This window comes from Mobula hypostoma, chromosome 1, assembly GCF_963921235.1.
Source record: "Mobula hypostoma chromosome 1, sMobHyp1.1, whole genome shotgun sequence".
In the NCBI taxonomy this organism is placed as follows: Eukaryota; Metazoa; Chordata; class Chondrichthyes; order Myliobatiformes; family Myliobatidae; genus Mobula; species Mobula hypostoma.
This window is the reverse complement of record NC_086097.1, coordinates 43,874,822-43,891,307: the sequence shown is the minus strand read 5'-3', so window position 1 is coordinate 43,891,307 and position 16,486 is coordinate 43,874,822. Positions and strand designations below refer to the sequence as shown.

The window sequence follows — 16,486 nt, the reverse complement described above, 5'->3', positions numbered from 1 at the left end:
GAATGGCAGTGCAGGCTCGAAGGGCCGAATGGCCTACTCCTGCACCTATTTTCTATGTTTCTATTACTGAATAAAGGGGACAGTAACAAAGACTCAGAATCAAGTTTAATATCACCAGCATATGTCGTAAAATTCATTAACTTAGCGGCAGCAGCACAATGCAATAGATGATAAAATACAGAAAAATTAAAAAATGAATTACAGCAAGTATATATATATACTAAATAGTTAAATTAAATATAGTAGTGCAAAACCAGAAATAATAAAGAAAAGTGAGGTAGTGTTCATGGGTTCGATGTCCATTTTAAAAAATCAGATGGCAGAGGGGAAGAAGCTGTTCCTGAATTGCGGAGTGTGCGCCTTCAGGCTTCCTGACGGTATCAATGAGAAGAGGGCAGCCCTGGGTAAAGGACTTCCTTAGTAATGGACACCACTTTTCTGAGGCACCGCTCTTTGAAGAAGTCTTGGATACTACAGAGGCTAGTACCCACGATGGAGCTGACTAATTTTACAAGAGAGGGTTTGCATAAATCAATTGTCAAAAGCATGATTCTTTTACATTATGAAAAGAGAAGTTAGAAAAGGAAAGCAACTGGGAGAAATTTTATAGAGAAACTATAAGCAGGTTCAATCAACATGTAGAGATGGCGGGGGGGGGGGACAGCAGCACTGTGGTGAGCTGTTTTCATAACCAAGATTAGAACTATTTACACATAAATTGGATTTTCAGTTAATTAATAGTTGAAAGCCAGGCAAGATTATAAGATAGTACAAAGGTTGCACCAAAGCATGTTAATTCATTATAATTTGTCACACTTACCATCTAATCCTATTATCATACAATTCTTCTGATTTTTTTAATAATCTGTTATTATATTAGTAGCAATGTTACACAGATTCATCAGTTTTGTGGGGTTCTGCATTGTGCTGCTCTGGAATCTTGATTAGCTTCTCCCTGCCCAGTCTGGGTCAGGGCCAGGCACAGAAGTCATAACAGGAATGATAATGTACAGATTCAGTTTTACCCCAGTCAAATGGGTAGTTTGTAAAATCACATGGGACAGAGTGATTCTGCAAATAGGCTTCCACAACTCCAACAGAGGATGGGGGTGGGGGGTGCATCGGATAGTCACCTGAGTAGGTGACACGTCATTCACTGGAATGAAATGTAGTGGCTTTCCTGCTCTTGTGAATGTCCTCAACCTATCTACAAGAGTAATTCAGCATATGTGCTGCCCCAATTCAGTCTAGTGGAGCCACCGTTATATCCAACAAGTCTGGACCATTTTGTAGAATCCTTCTTTTGAAGTCTCGCTCATTAACATTTTTATGAATGCTGATAAAGAAACACATTTTAATTTAAAAGAAATTGTGAATCTATCCAAGATTTTAATCAACTTATAGAGTTAGTTAAATCGCACAAAATGAAATAGAAAGACGAACTGTTACTGTAGCATCAGAATATTCCAATCAGTTGTCCACGGAATGAAGTTGCTTCGTCAAGAGCACCAACTTTTTGTCAATTTACCTTCACCTCCAGGAAACTCCATTGGTTCTTCTGGTAAAAGAAAATAGATAAATGTGAAAGTTCTATATCAACGATGTACGTTGCACAACATTCGAAGCATCTCAGACTAATTTAAGATACCGAGCCCTTACACATCCATTTTCCTAGAAAGCAAAGCTAAAGTAAATGCAAATACTTCTCATATTAGGTAAACTTTGCATTTCCTTTTATCCAAGCACGCTGATTTTTCCGGCTTTGTTGGAAATGTGTACCTTCGAAACACGTCAGCTTAAATATATATAAAACTCGCCAATTCAGAATTCACCGGAACAGAGTCCCCGAGAGTTCGGGTTTCCGTTAGGTTAAGCCTTTCGAGGTCGAGTCTGTAGTGGAGGAACAGTCAAGAATCTCGGCAGATACAGAGATTTCGACTGGAATTTTCTTGGAAACGCAGCCTAATAAGGAAATTTACTCTGAAATTGTATTCGTACTCAGATAACCCGGATTAAGTGGAAATGGTGGCGGTAATGGCACATTTAGTTAAATTAGTACTTTATTGTTTTATTTACTTCAGGAAGGAGAATTCAAAGTGGTGTAATTGAGTGATATTTTTAAGATACATGAGCTAAAACTTCTGGGGAAAAAGTTTTGTCATGATCTATCGTTCGTTGTGTATTTCTTTGTTTTAACAGTTTGTAGGCGTTTCAAATTTTAAAGTATTGTGTTCTTTGGGAGTAGATTCTCAAATACTGTATTTGGAATTTACCGCAATACTGATCTGAAACACAGCTGTTCAATTCTTTAAGTACCTGTGATTTAGAAGAGTGAGTGAGTGAGTGAGTGTGTGCGCTTCGAACTTCATAATTAAAATGATTTTCGTCAAAGTTTAGTCAGGATTGTAGCGATTAAAACCAGCTCCATTTTATTTCTTTGAGCAATAAATACCACATTCATCAGTATTCAACTTGAATTGCAGCAACGCTGTCCCCAAATGAACTCCATTCTGTGGCAGCATTTCAACTCTGGGCGGTCTGTCAACGAGCCGAATATCAAAACAAGAAAATGCGATTTTGTTAACTCCGTGGCAAAGCTGGGATGGGGGGTGGGTGAGATATGATTCAGCATGCAACGTAGGTTTATTGTACCTGAATGCGCCAATCTTTAAAAGAATGGAATACTAGGCTATTGTCATGAACTGTGTTTCCATGTGAATATAATCATGGATGTTATGGTATAAATGTCCCCTACTTCACTTCGTAATTGTGATAAAGAAAGTTGCCATTTTAATAAAGGCGCGTTATTACTTTAATCAGTACAGCCTAGATAAAAGTCAAATACTTTATGGTCATAATTCAGAAAAGAATTGATAATTATTTTGTTTATTTCAACTATAGATTTCACTTTCAACAATATCTGTACTACTGTTAAACTTTAGACTTGTTCATAATATTGCAACTTCTGAGACGAGGAAAACAAAGAGGTGGTCGTTGGGGGCAGAAGAGCTGCTGTGGGATTGCTCGGAGTTAGTGGACTGGGCCATGTTCAAGGACGCAGAGGATCTGAATGAATACACCACTGCTGTCACAGACATTATAAAAACAGTTGTAGCCAAGTGTTGTCCCCACAAAATCAATCAGTCTTCCTTAACCAAAAGCCTTGTATGAACCATGAGATCCGCAATCTGTTGAGGGCCAGATCAGAGGCACTCAGGTCTGGCAACCAAGTAAAATTCAAGAGGTCCAAGTACGACCTCCAGGAAGCCATCTCACAGGCAAAGTGGTAATTCAGACCAGACTTGAATCACTGAAGGATGCTGGACAACTGTGGCAGGGCTTGAATGCTATCACCACTTACAAAGTGAAACCAACAGATGTAGGTGATAACAAGGCTTTGCACCCAGATGAGCTTAATGTCTTTTGTGCCGACTTTGACCGTCAACACATGGAGAAGCCTTCATGAACTCCCACAATTCCAATGACCCTGCGATTTCGGTCTCTGTGGCCAAAGTGTGAGCATCCTTCGAGAAGCTGAAACCATGGAAAGCATCCAGCCCAGATGGGGTACCTGGCCTAAAACTAAAGACTGTGCTGATTAACTGGCTGGAGTGTTCACTGATATCTTTAACCATGCGCTTTGGCGGTCTGAGGTTCCCAGCTGCTTCAAGCTGGCTTCAACTATACGGGTGCGTAAGAAGAACGTGGTAACCTACCTCAATGACTATTGTCCAGTAGCACTTACATCCACTGTGATAAAGTGTTTTGAGAGGCCAGTGATGAAACATATCATCTCCTGGAAGACTTGGATCTGCTCTAATGTGCCTATGGGCATAACAGGTCCACAGCAGATGTCATTTCATTGGCTCTTCACTCAAACCTGGAACATCTGGACAGCAAACATGCATACATCAGAATGCTCTTAACAGGTCAGCTTTCAATTCCATCAGCTCCTCAAAACTATCAATTTCCTCACTTGCAGACCCCAGTCGGTTCAGTTTAGCAACATTGCCTCCACAGTCTCCATTGGCGCAGGTGCATCACAAAGCTGTGTGCTTAGTCCCCTGCTCTACTCTCTTTTTACTTATGACTGTGAGGCTCAGCACAGCTCCAGTGCCATATTTATGTCTACTGATGAGACCACTATCGTCAGCCGAATTAAAGGTGGTGAGGAATCAGCATATAGGAGGGAGATTGAAAATCTAGCTGCGTGGTACATCAACAGCAACCTCTCACTCATATCAGCAAGACCAAGGAGATGGCTATTGACTTCAAGAGGAGGAAGTCGGAGGTCCATGAGCCAGTCCTCATGGGGGAATCAGAGGTGGAGAGTGTCAGCAACTTTAAATTCTTGAGTGTTATCATTTCTGAAGATCAGTCCTGTGTCCAGCATTTACCTACAATTACAAAGAATTAGAGGCAGCGCCTTAATTCCTTAGATGTTTACGAAGATTTGGCATGACTTTAATATGCATGTGTGATGGAGCATATATTAACTGGTTGCATTACAGCCTGGAATGGAAAATCCGACAAAAAGTAGTGGATATGGCCCAGGCTACCATGGGTAAAGCCCTCCCCACCATTGAGCACATCTACATGAGCACCTCTGACCTTTCTGGAAATGATGCCTGAAATCTTTTATGTCCCCCTGAGGAGAGAGATGGGCCCTTGGCTGAACAACTCCCAGAGCACAGGAGCAAGCCAGTAGAGAAGCTGCCTCACAGATCTAGCAACCTAGGTTCAGTCCTGACCCTGGGTTACATTTGTGTGGACTACTCTGTAACTGAGTAGGTTTCATTTGGATGCTCTGGTTTCCTCCCACATCCTGAGGATAGTTGGCCACAATGAATTGCCTCTAGTGATAGAATCCGAAGGGTGATGAGATAATGTGGGGAGAATAAATTAAAATTGGTATCGGATTCGTGTAAATGGGTACTTGGTGTGCCATGGGATCTGCTTCTGGTCATAGTCATAGTCATAGTCATACTTTATTGATCCCGGGGGAAATTGGTTTTTGTTACAGTTGCACCATAAATAATAAATAGTAATAGAACCATAAATAGTTAAATAGTAAAACAGTAAAATAGTAAAATTCTGTGCTGTAAATGCAATGAGATGCTCGAAGTTGAAAATTAAAAAGTTCAAAGTAGGTTTATTATCAAACTACATGTATGTCACCATACAATAGACAATAGACAATAGGTGCAGGAGTAGGCCATTCGGCCCTTCGAACCAGCACCGCCATTCACCGTGATCATGGCTGATCATCCACAATCGGTATCCAGTTCCTGCCTTATCCCCATAACCTTTGATTCCACTATCTTTAAGAGCTCTATCCATCTCTTTCTTGAAAGCATCCAGAGACTTGGCCTCCACAGCCTTCTGGGGCAGAGCATTCCATATATCCACCACTCTCTGGGTGAAAAAGTTTTTCCTCAACTCCGTTCTAAATGGCTTACCCCTTATTCTTAAACTGTGGCCTCTGGTTCTGGACTCACCCATCAGCGGGAACATGCTTCCTGCCTCCAGCGTGTCCAATCCCTTAATAATCTTATATGTTTCAATACGATCCCCTCTCAGCCTTCAAAATTCCAGAGTCTACAAGCCCAGTCGCTCCAATCTTTCGACATATGACAGTCCCGCCATCCCGGGAATTAACCTCGTGAACCTACGCTGCACTCCCTCAATAGCAAGAATGTCCTTCCTCAAATTTGGAGACCAAAACTGCACACAGTACTCCAGGTGTGGTCTCACCAGGGCCCTGTACAGCTGCAGAAGGACCTCTTTGCTCTTATACTCAATTCCCCTTGTTATGAAGGCCAGCATGCCATTAGCTTTCTTCACTGCCTGCTGTACTTGCATGCTTGCTTTCAGTGACTGATATACAGGAACACCTAGATCTCGTTGTGCTTCCCCTTTTCCTAAGTTAGATAATAATCTGCCTTCCCGTTCTTACCACCAAAGTGGATAACCTCACATTTATCCACATTAAACTGCATCTGCCATGCATCTGCCCACTCACCCAGCCTGTCCAAGTCACCCTGCATTCTCATAACATCCTCCTCACATTTCACACTGCCACACAGCTTTGTGTCAACGGCAAATTTGCTAATGTTACTTTTAATTCCCTCATCTAAATCATTAATATATATTGTAAACAGCTGCGGTCCCAGCACTGAACCCTGCGGTACCCCACTGGTCACCGCCTGCCATTCCGAAAGGGACCCGTTAATCCCTACTCTTTGTTTTCTGTCAGCCAGCCAATTTTTAATCCATGTCAGTACTCTGCCCCCAATACCATGTACCCTGAGATTCATTTTCATGCCGGCTTTTACAATAAATACAAAAAACAGAATAGAATCAATGAAAGACCACATCCAATACTACAGACACACAACCCATGTGCAAAAGACAACAAACTGTGAAAATACAAAAAGAAAGAAAAAAGTAAGTAGTAATAATAATTAATAAATAAATAAGAAATATATATCAAGAACATGAAACTAAGTCCATAGGTTGTGGAAACAGTAGGGAAAGTGAAGTTAGCCCCTCTGGTTCAAGAGCCTGATTGTTGAGGAGTAATAACTGTTCCTGAACCTGGGAGTGTGATTCCTGCAACATCTTTGGAAAGATGGCAGCCCTTGTGTTCCAGTACCATTAGCAAAATGAGTAGCTCATTAAACTATTTCCAAGAGTGAATTCTTCTGTTAAGCTTTTATAGGTTACTTCTTAATGATATTAGTATACAATTAGTATACAAATCTTTGATTTAAAGTTTAAAAAGTCATTTATCCAATAGATAAATCAATCTTTCTTTGAATTATTATTTTGTAAACTGATAATTGAAATAATTCATATGGATTATGTTGAAGAATTCTGTATATTTTGATTTCAATACATCCAAGTATATGTGAATAAATGGAAAGTTCTATTTAAATATTTATCTAGAAGTTTTAATAGGGAGAGAACATAGATTGAATATACCTGGATTTCCAAGGACATTTAATAATTACTACACTAAGAAAAAAATGTATACATACACACATACAGATACATAAATATATACTCTATGTGTGTGTGTGTGTATATGTGTTTATATATACGGTATATATAAAATGTACAGTTAATTGTGATGCATTGGACCCAGTACTTTTTGGCCCAATTAGGTGGCTACCCCAATTAGTTGAATTTTCATGGAATTAGTTAAAAGTATATTAAAAAAAAGAAAAACTACCATTTCACTGAGTAACAAATTATGTATCTAAATGAAATACAGAACAAATGAGTGTCCAGCGGGGACCAAAGGTGATTGAGCCAATACTACTACAGTACTGTAATACTAATAGTTATCGACAGAGTGATTCATCCAGTGTACACTGCTGCATTCTTTTGATTGATTGTAAATGGACAAAATCAGCACAGACACCTAGTGCAAATAATGGACAGTCTTCATACAATGCTTTCAATGATTGCATCCTCCAAATCTTCATTTTCTTGTATCACATTCAAAATGATTGTCACTACTTTCAAATTCTACTTGTTGAAGTAGTGAAATCCTTCATTTTCACTGCTGGCCATTTCCAGCATCACCAAGCCTGAATGCACACCGTATATGAGGCCTCCATCGGTTAGGGACGACCACGAATGTTGCGTCCTAGCTGTCTAGATAGGAAAGTCAGGGCAGTACAATATGGAGAGCAATCTGTTGCCCACGTAGCAAGCTCCCCCTCTCCAGGCATCATGATAAACCCAAAGGAATGGCAGAGACCAATACAGTTTAGCACCAGCAACGTCACAGGAGTTTCTGGTCAGCATTGATCTCAATGTAAGACTGCCTTAGGGACTCCTGCTCTGGATTTTTCGCTCAGGGTTTACTCCGGAAGCTTTCCCTATGAATGTGTGTGTGTATATAAATACACGGAGATACATTCTCCCTGTAACTGAGTGAATTTCCTCCGATTTCCTCTCGCAATCCAAAAATGTACTGGTTAGTAAATTAATTGGTCACATAGGTGAAATCAGGCCGCAAATTTTCATTTGGTTGGTGTACACCTTGGTGTATCTCCAAATAAACAGTTAATTAAAATAAAAAAACTGATGGCCAGGAAGAAAAAGTATCAAGGAGTGCTGATTAAAAGATTGAAAACAAAGAATAGGAATAAATGGGATGTTTCAATAGCACAGACACTTGTGTGATATCACTGTGTCCTTAGTTTATAGTCAAAGTAAATTAATTTTCAAAGTGTGTATATAATATACTACCTACCTTGCGATTCATTTTCTTCCAGGCACTAACAGCAAAATGAAGAAATATGATAGGATTTATGAAAAACCATACATAAGCAAAGAATGACAAACAGCCAATGTTCAAGAAAAAAAGATCAATTGTGCAAATAAAATAAATATTACTGAGAACACGAGTTGTATTGTCCTTGAAAGTGAGTCTGTAGGTTGTGGGATCAGTTCCAAGTGAGGTTCTCCCCACTGGTTCAGGGGGCTGATGGCTGTAGGATAACATCTGTTCCTGAACCTGGTAGCGTGAGACCTAAGGCTTCTGTATCTCCTGCCCGATGATAGTGGCAAAAAGGGAGCCTGGCCTGGATGGTACGGGTCCTTGATGATGGATGCTGCTTCCTTGTGGCAGTGCTCAATGTAAATGATTGGGGAGGCTTCTCCTGTGATGGACTAGCCTGTATCCACCACATTCTGTAGACTTTTCCAATCCTGGGCATTGGTGTTTCCATACCGGGCCATGATGCAACTAGTTAGGACTTGACAAAGTTTTAGGTGATAAGCCAAATCTATGCAAACTTCTTAGAAACTGTTGTGTCATCTTTATAATGGCACTTACATGCTGATCTCAAGAAAGAACCTCTGATATGATAATGCCAAGAAATTTAAAGTTACTGATCCTCTCTACCTCCGATCCTCTAATGAAGGCTGGCTCATTTGAGATTGGCCTTATACTGGCTCATAGGAGATTGCCGATGGAGATCGTAGAGACCTTGTTGCCAATCTGGACTGACTGGGGTCTGCAAGTGAGGAAATCGAGGATCCAATTGCACTAAGAGGTATTGAGACCAAGGTCTTGAAGCTTATTGATTAGTTTTGAGAAGATGATGGTATTGAATGCTGAGCTGTGTCAATAAAGGACATCCTAATATATGTGTCTTTGCTGTCCAGTTGTTCTAGGGCTGAGTGAAGAGGCAGTGAGATGGCATCTGCTGTAAAACTATTGCTCCAGTAGGCAAATTGGAGTGGACCCAAGTCACTTCTCAAGCAGGAGTTGATATGTTTCATCACCAACCTCTCAGAGCACTTCATCATTGTGGATGTAGGTGCTACTGGACAGCAGGCATTGAGGTAGTTTTCCACGTTCTTCTCGGGGATCGGTACAATTGAAGTCTGCTTGAAGCAGGTACGTCAGACTGCCAAACTAAGAGGTTAAAGTTCTCTGTGAACACTCCAGCCAGTTGATCAGCGCAGGTCTTTTGTATTTGGCTGTCTGGGCCAGATGCATTTCGTGGGTTCACCCTCCTGAGACTGATCACACATCGCCCTCAGAGAATGAAATCATAGAATCATCAAGAGCTGAGGAAGTTCATGATGGTTCCTCCTTGTTTTGATGGTCAATGAGCATAAAGGGCCTTGAGCTTATCTGGATGAAAACCCCTGGTGCCGCTTATTTCATCTGATTTTACTTTATAAGAGGTAATAGCATTCAAGCCCTGCCACAACCGTCGACCATACTTCGTTGATTCAAGTTTAGTCCAGGAAAGTCCACCATCAACACTGCCCTCAACTGCATCTCTTCCATTTCACACACGTCTGCCCTCGTCCCATTCTCTGGCCACCCATCAGGGTTAGGGTTCCTCTTGTCCTCACCCACCACCCCACCAGCTTCCGTGTCCAGCACATAATTCTCCATAACTTCCGCCATCTCCAACGGGATCCCTCCGTCCACCCCACTTTCTGCTTTCCGCAGGGATCGCTCCCTACGTGACTTCCTTGTCCATCATCCCTCCCCACTGACCTCCCTCCTGACACTTATCCTTGCAAGTGGAACAAGTGCTACACCTGCCCCTACACCTCCTCCCTCACTACCATTCAGGGCCCCAAACAGTCCTTCTAGGTGAGGCAACACTTCATCTGTGAGTCTGTGGGGGGTCACCTACTGTATCCAGTGCTCCTGGTGTGGCGTCCTGTATATCAGTGAAACCCAGCATAGACTGGGAGACCACTTCGCCAAGCACCTATGCTCTGTCCACCAGAAAAAGTGATGTATCCCAGTGTCCACCCATTTTAATTCCACTTCCCATACCCATTTCAACATGTCAGTCCTAGGCTCCCCTACTGTCGCAATGAGGCCACACTCAGGTTGGAGGAACAACACCTTATATTCCATCTGGGTAGCCTCCAACCTGATGGCATGAACATCAATTTCTTGAACTTCCAGTAATGAACCCCCACCACTTCACTATTCCCCATTCCAATTTCCCTCTCTCACTTTATCTCTTTACCTGCCTAACACATAGCTATGGTGCTCCTCCCCCTTCCCTTTCTTCCACGGCCTTCTGTCCTCTCCTATCAGATTCCCCCTTCTCCAGCCCTTTATCTCTTTCACCAATTGACTTCCCAGGTCTTTACTTCACCCCTCACCCCCCAACCCCCACCTACTACTTTGTATTTCTTCCTCCCCTCCCCCCACCTTCTTACTCTAGCTTCTCATCTTTCTTCTCCAGTCCTGGTGAACAGTCTCAGCCCAAAATCTCGACTGTTCGCTGTTTTCCATAGATGCTGCCTGGCCTGCTGAGCTCCTCCAGCATTTTGTGTGCGTTGCTTGGATTTCCAGCATCTGCAGATTTTCTCTTGTTTGTGTCTAAAATTACCACTTCACCCGTGAGATAACTTTCCAGAGATCATACCTGGACCTCTTGTAATTTTCTTGGCCATCAGATTTGAACGACTCTGATCTGGCCCTCGGCAAATTGCAGATCTCATGGCTCATCCAGAGCTTCTGGTTGGAGAAGACTCCGAATGATTTTGTGGAGACACACTTGTCTGCAACTGTTAATAAAGTCCATGATAATCATGGTGTATTCATTCAGATCCACAGATGAGCCCCTGAACACAGTCCAGTCCACCAACTCCTCAGCCTCCCACTACCACCTCTTCGTTCTCATCTCTGGAGCTTTGCTCTTTCGCCGTTGCCTGTATGCAGGTAGGAGGAGGACGGACAAGTGATCAGATTTACTGAAATATGGTCTGGGCTTGGAACAGTAAGCATTCCTTATCTTAGTTTAACAGTGCAGTTATGAAAGCAATAGAAGTGAGTGCAAAGTATTTGCAAAAAGATGCAGGAAAGTTAAACAAGTGGGCAATAGGATGGAAGAAGAAGTATAATTGATTGATTTTAGGAGGAAGGGGACTGTGATGAGTCCTGTAAACAGTCTGGGAGAAGAAGTTGCGGTGGTGGAGGAGTACAAATACTTGTGTGTTCACCTCAACAACAGACCTGACTGGAAAACCAACACCAGGGCTGTTTACAATAAGGGAAGAGCAGACTCTATTTTCTAAGGAAGCTGAGATCCTTCAATGTGTGCAGCAGGACGTTGGAGATCCTTTACCAGTCTGTTGTAGCGAGTGCTGTCTTCTTTGTGGCTTTATGTTGGGGGAAGAGCATCGGTGCTGGAGATGCTAAAAGACTAAATAAACTCATCAAGAAGGCTGGATCCGTCCTTGGCTACAACCCAGACTCTTGAGTTAGTGATGGAGAGGAGGTCACTGAACAAACTGTTACCCATTATGGACAATCTGGCACATCCTCTCCATGACCTACTGAATAATCAGTGAAGCACCTTTTTGAACAGGTTCATTCAGCTCTGCTGTCACAAAGATTGTTACAGAAAATCTTTCCCACCAAATGCAATAAGCATATATAATAGTTCTTCTTGGTGCAACAGGAGAACACACATCATAGTACAATAGTCTCTGTTTTACTATTTTGTACATTATTATTGCACAGTATTGCACATTGGTAAATTATTATTGTGTATATTATTATTCTGTACTTTATTATTAGTTCGGTCTGCACACTGCTAAGTGTGTTTTTAAAAGTTGCTGCTATAACAAAAGAATTTCCCACTCGGGATCAATAAAGTATTATTATTATATATGTGGAAAAATTGAGGTTATGCACTTTATTAGGAAGAGCAACAAGAGAAGACAGATTGTACATGTTGCAGCTTTTGTTGGAATGGAATAAAAAATCTGCATGTTTCAGAAAATGTATAAAAAGAGAGGAAAATATAAAGAAAATTTAACTCGTACTCATTTGAACTGCTTTACAATGTTAATAATAAAAACAACAATTTTAATCATCATTATATCATCTTTGGAGCCTGGTAATAGTTATAATTTGTAAACACTCTAATTAAGGAAAGTCTGGTTGTGTGGTGCCAGAACAATCTCTCACTCAAAGTTAGCAAAACCAGAGACAAGGTAGCCTCAGTCAGAAAGTCAGGAATGTTTGGATCCACGGAAAAGTGGTTCCTTGTCCTCAGAATTGGCTTGCCCACAGAAGGCAGAGGCTGGTAGTAGATGGACTGTATTCTGCCTGGAGGTTGGTGACCAGTGGTTTTTCATAGAGATCTGTTCTTTGACAGTCATAGAGTCTATTCTCACGTACGGATGCAAGACGTGGACACTCAACAAGACTATGCGCAAGTCTCTAGATGGCTGCTATACACGAATGCTCCGGATGGCTCTTGACATGAGTTGGCAACAGCACATGACGAACCTCGAGCTCTATGACGACCTACCGATGCTCACCACTAAAATCGAGGCGAGAAGACTGCAACCAGCGCCACCCCGAGCTACCTGCCAGCCTAGTCATCATATGGGAGCCCAAGCACGGGAGGATGAACCCTGGGCACCCTCCCAAGACTATGGTCAGCACGCTCCTAGAAGACAGCGGCACGGCTAATGTAGATGAACTGACCACACTGATGAGGGAGAGGGAGAAGTGGAGAGTCCGTCATCGCGCCCGACGCTGGCCCCCTAGGCCTGAGTCAACGTAGTAGTAATGTTCTTGGACTCCCTGCTCTTTGTGATTTTTATAAATGATTTGGATGGGGAAGTAGAAGGCTGAGTTAATAAGTTTTATTAGATGATATGGAGGTTGGCTGATACAAGAGGATATACTTTTAAGGGAATTGAAATAAAGTATGATGGGATGTCAAAGATAGTTTTTTTTTACTCCCCAGTCTCCATTCTAATAACTTTCTACTGGAGCACCATCAAGCGTGTCCTGTCTGGCTGCATTACTGTGTGGTATGAAAGCTACAAGGAATTGGACTGCAAGAGCCTACCAAAGATAGCTAAAAAACAATGAGAAATCACCAGCCTCTTCCTCCCTCCTGTTTGTGACATTGTAGGTAAAGGTTCAGAACCACCCATGCCACAATCTCTTTGACCCGCTACCATCAGGAAGGAGGTACAGAAGGATCAGGACTGGGGCTCAGCAACAGCTCATTCCCTCAGGCTGTGTGACTAATGAATACCCTGTCACAACTGAGAATCTTGTCACTGCAGCAATGAGTGTTTACTGTTTACCTGTGCTGCACACTACATGCATTTTGAATTATAATTTATTAAACTTATTTATGGTAATATTTTGTTTTATGTGCTGTGTGTGACATATGTTTTGTGGGTGCGCCATGGTCCCGAGGAACATTGTGTCGTTGGGTTGTATAGACGCAGTCAGATGACAATAAACTTGAACTTGAACTTTCCATAGAGAGCGGGAAGTGATTAGAGCACATTGTTGGTGTTGATACATTAGCAACATGTAAGAGATCACCGCACACATGAAAGAAAAACGGAGGCTAAGTGAGAGGGTAGGTTAGATTGATCTTGGAGTAGGTTAAAGGGTTAGCACTACTTCATGGGCCAAATGGCCTGTACTGTTCTATATTGCAGTGGCTTCCATGATTATAATGGTGTTATGGAAAAGTGATGTATTCCAACCATGAATTAAAAGGCAGGATAGATGTATTTATAGGAACTTTATTAGTGTGAAGTTCACTATAAGAATAATATTGAGGCAGTTTGCCCTTGTTATTATAATGAAGGAAATCTGATCACAGCTTCTGAGGTGCATATACAGTATAAAACTGAACAGGAAAATATAAAAGTTGTTGCCAAGTATTCCCTGCTCTCCCACAGAATGTTTGTTGCAGCTTTTTCCAATATAAGTAGAAACTTTGTGATTGAGCATTAAGAATAAAAGCACACATTGACATAGCCCCTTACATATGGACTTACTGATGTCTCAAAGCACCTTATAGTCAATAATATCCTTTCAAAGTGTAGTCAAAGTTGGAATGAAGGAAACACAAATAGCTATGCTTTGAATTTCCAGCATCTGCAGAATCTTTTGTGTTTATGATTTGCTATGAGATATGGATTTGATGATAGCCCTATCATATCTCCTGGTAACGTAGATTGGAGAGCAATACCAAATATAGCCTGCCATGCCGTTCTGTAAAACTACATAACCTTTTCTGTCTTCCTGGGATGTTGAGAGATCCTTAGTTTATTTTCTTACTTGAAAGAAGGCATCTTTGACTGTACAGCACTTCTTCAGGACAGCGTAATGTGTCAATCTAGATTTCAGGCCTCTGAAGTGGGACTTCAACATGTAATTGTCCAACTGAGAGAGAAAGGTGCTACAAATCTCTTCAGAAGTGGCAGGTGTGAACTATTCCCTGATAAACGTATCTCTCCCTTCCACTGCGTTTACTCTCTTCTCTATCCCAATTCACTGATTTTCTCTTATTCCCATTACCAATTAAATTCAGTACATGATAAAACACACTAGACAATACCTTTCCCAATCAACTGTATGTTTTTTAATTGTAAGTAGTTCAAAATCACAAAGTTTAATTTTGATTTTTAAAATTTTTTTATTCATAAATTTACAATTTTTAACATATTTGTAATATTTATAAACATGCTAAAATTGTAAGTTAAGAATACTAAAAAAATAACATTTTAATATGTGGAATTGAGTTTAAGAGCCGAGAGGTAATGTTACAGCTATATAGGACCCTGGTCAGGCCCAGTTGGAGTACTGTGCTCAGTTCTGGTCACCTCACGACAGGAATGATGTGGAAACTATAGAAAGGGTGCAGAGGAGATTTACAAGGATGTTGCCTGGATTGGGGAGCATGCCTTATGAGAATAGGTTGAGTGAACTTGGCCATTTCTCCTTGGAGCAACGGAGGATGAGAGACGACCTGATAGAGGTGTATAAAATGATGAGATGAGAGGCATTGATCGTGTGGATAGTCAGATGCTTTTTCCCAGGGCTGAAATGGCTAGCATGAGAGGGCACAGTTTTAAGGTTCTTGGAAGTAGGTACAGAGGAGATGTCAGGGGTAAGTTTTTTTACGCAGAGAGTGATGAGTAAGTGGAATGGGCTGCCAGTGACAGTGGTGGATGCGGACACAACAGGGTCTTTTAAGAGACTCCTGGATAGGTAAATGGAGCTTAGAAAAATAAAGGGCTATGGGTAACCCTGGATAATTTGCAAAGTAAGGACATGTTCGGCATAGTTTTGTGGGCCGAAGGGCCTGTATTGTGCTGTAGGTTTTCTGTGTTCTGTGTTTCTAAAAATTAAACTTTGAGCTTTTGAACTACTTACAATTAAAAAAGGTATAGTCACATGAGAAAGGTAATTTCATTTTATTATTTATTTAAAACAAAAATAATGAGAATATGTAATTTAAATAATTTTATAAAATAAAATGTAACAATAAAATTTATTATTATTTACAAAAAATCACTTAACTCTTTAGTTAAACAACTCATTAATTTACTTACTTTACCTTATTGTCACCAAACAATTGATACTAGCACGTACAATCATCGCAGCGATATTCGATTCTGTGCTTCCCGCTCCCTGGATTGCAAATCGATAGTAAACATTAAAAATTTAAATTATAAATCATAAATACAAAATAGAAAATGGAAAGTAAGGCAGTGCAAAAAAAATCGAGAGGCAGGTCCAGATATTTGGAGGGTACGGCCCAGATCCGGGTCAGGATCCGTTCAGCAGTCTTATCATAGTTGGAAAGAAGCTGTTCCCAAATCTGGCCGTATGAGTCTTCAAGCTCCTGAGCCTTCCCCCCGAGGGAAGAGGGACGAGAAGTGTGTTGGCTGGGTGGGTCGTGTCCTTGATTATCCTGGCAGCACTGCTTCGACAGTGTGCAGTGTAAAGTGAGTCCAAGGACAGAAGATTGGTTTGTGTGATGTGCTAGGCTGTGTTCACGATCTTCTGCAGTTTCCTCCGGTCTTGGACAGGACAACTTCCATACCAGGTTGTGATGCACCCTAGAAGAATGCTTTCTATGGTGCATCTATAAAAATTAGTGAGAGCTTTAGGGGACAGGCCAAATTTCTTTAGTTTTCTCAGGAAGTGAAG

At 41.3% G+C, this 16,486-nt stretch overlaps 1 long non-coding RNA gene across 2 annotated transcripts in view; it reads right to left on the bottom strand.

The window, feature by feature from the left end:
* The window catches only part of LOC134354805 (uncharacterized), a 42,179-nt gene extending 40,194 nt beyond the window's left edge, over positions 1–1,985 (bottom strand). Inside the window, exons 1-2 of one of the 2 annotated variants that reach the window (XR_010019901.1) lie at positions 1,780–1,985; positions 1,444–1,558 (exon numbers count right to left, since the gene is read on the bottom strand). This is a non-coding gene — a long non-coding RNA (uncharacterized LOC134354805). The remainder of the gene's footprint in view (positions 1–1,443; positions 1,559–1,779) is intronic. The other variant, XR_010019898.1, reaches the window with a different exon arrangement.
* Between the last annotated feature and the right edge of the window lie 14,501 nt (positions 1,986–16,486).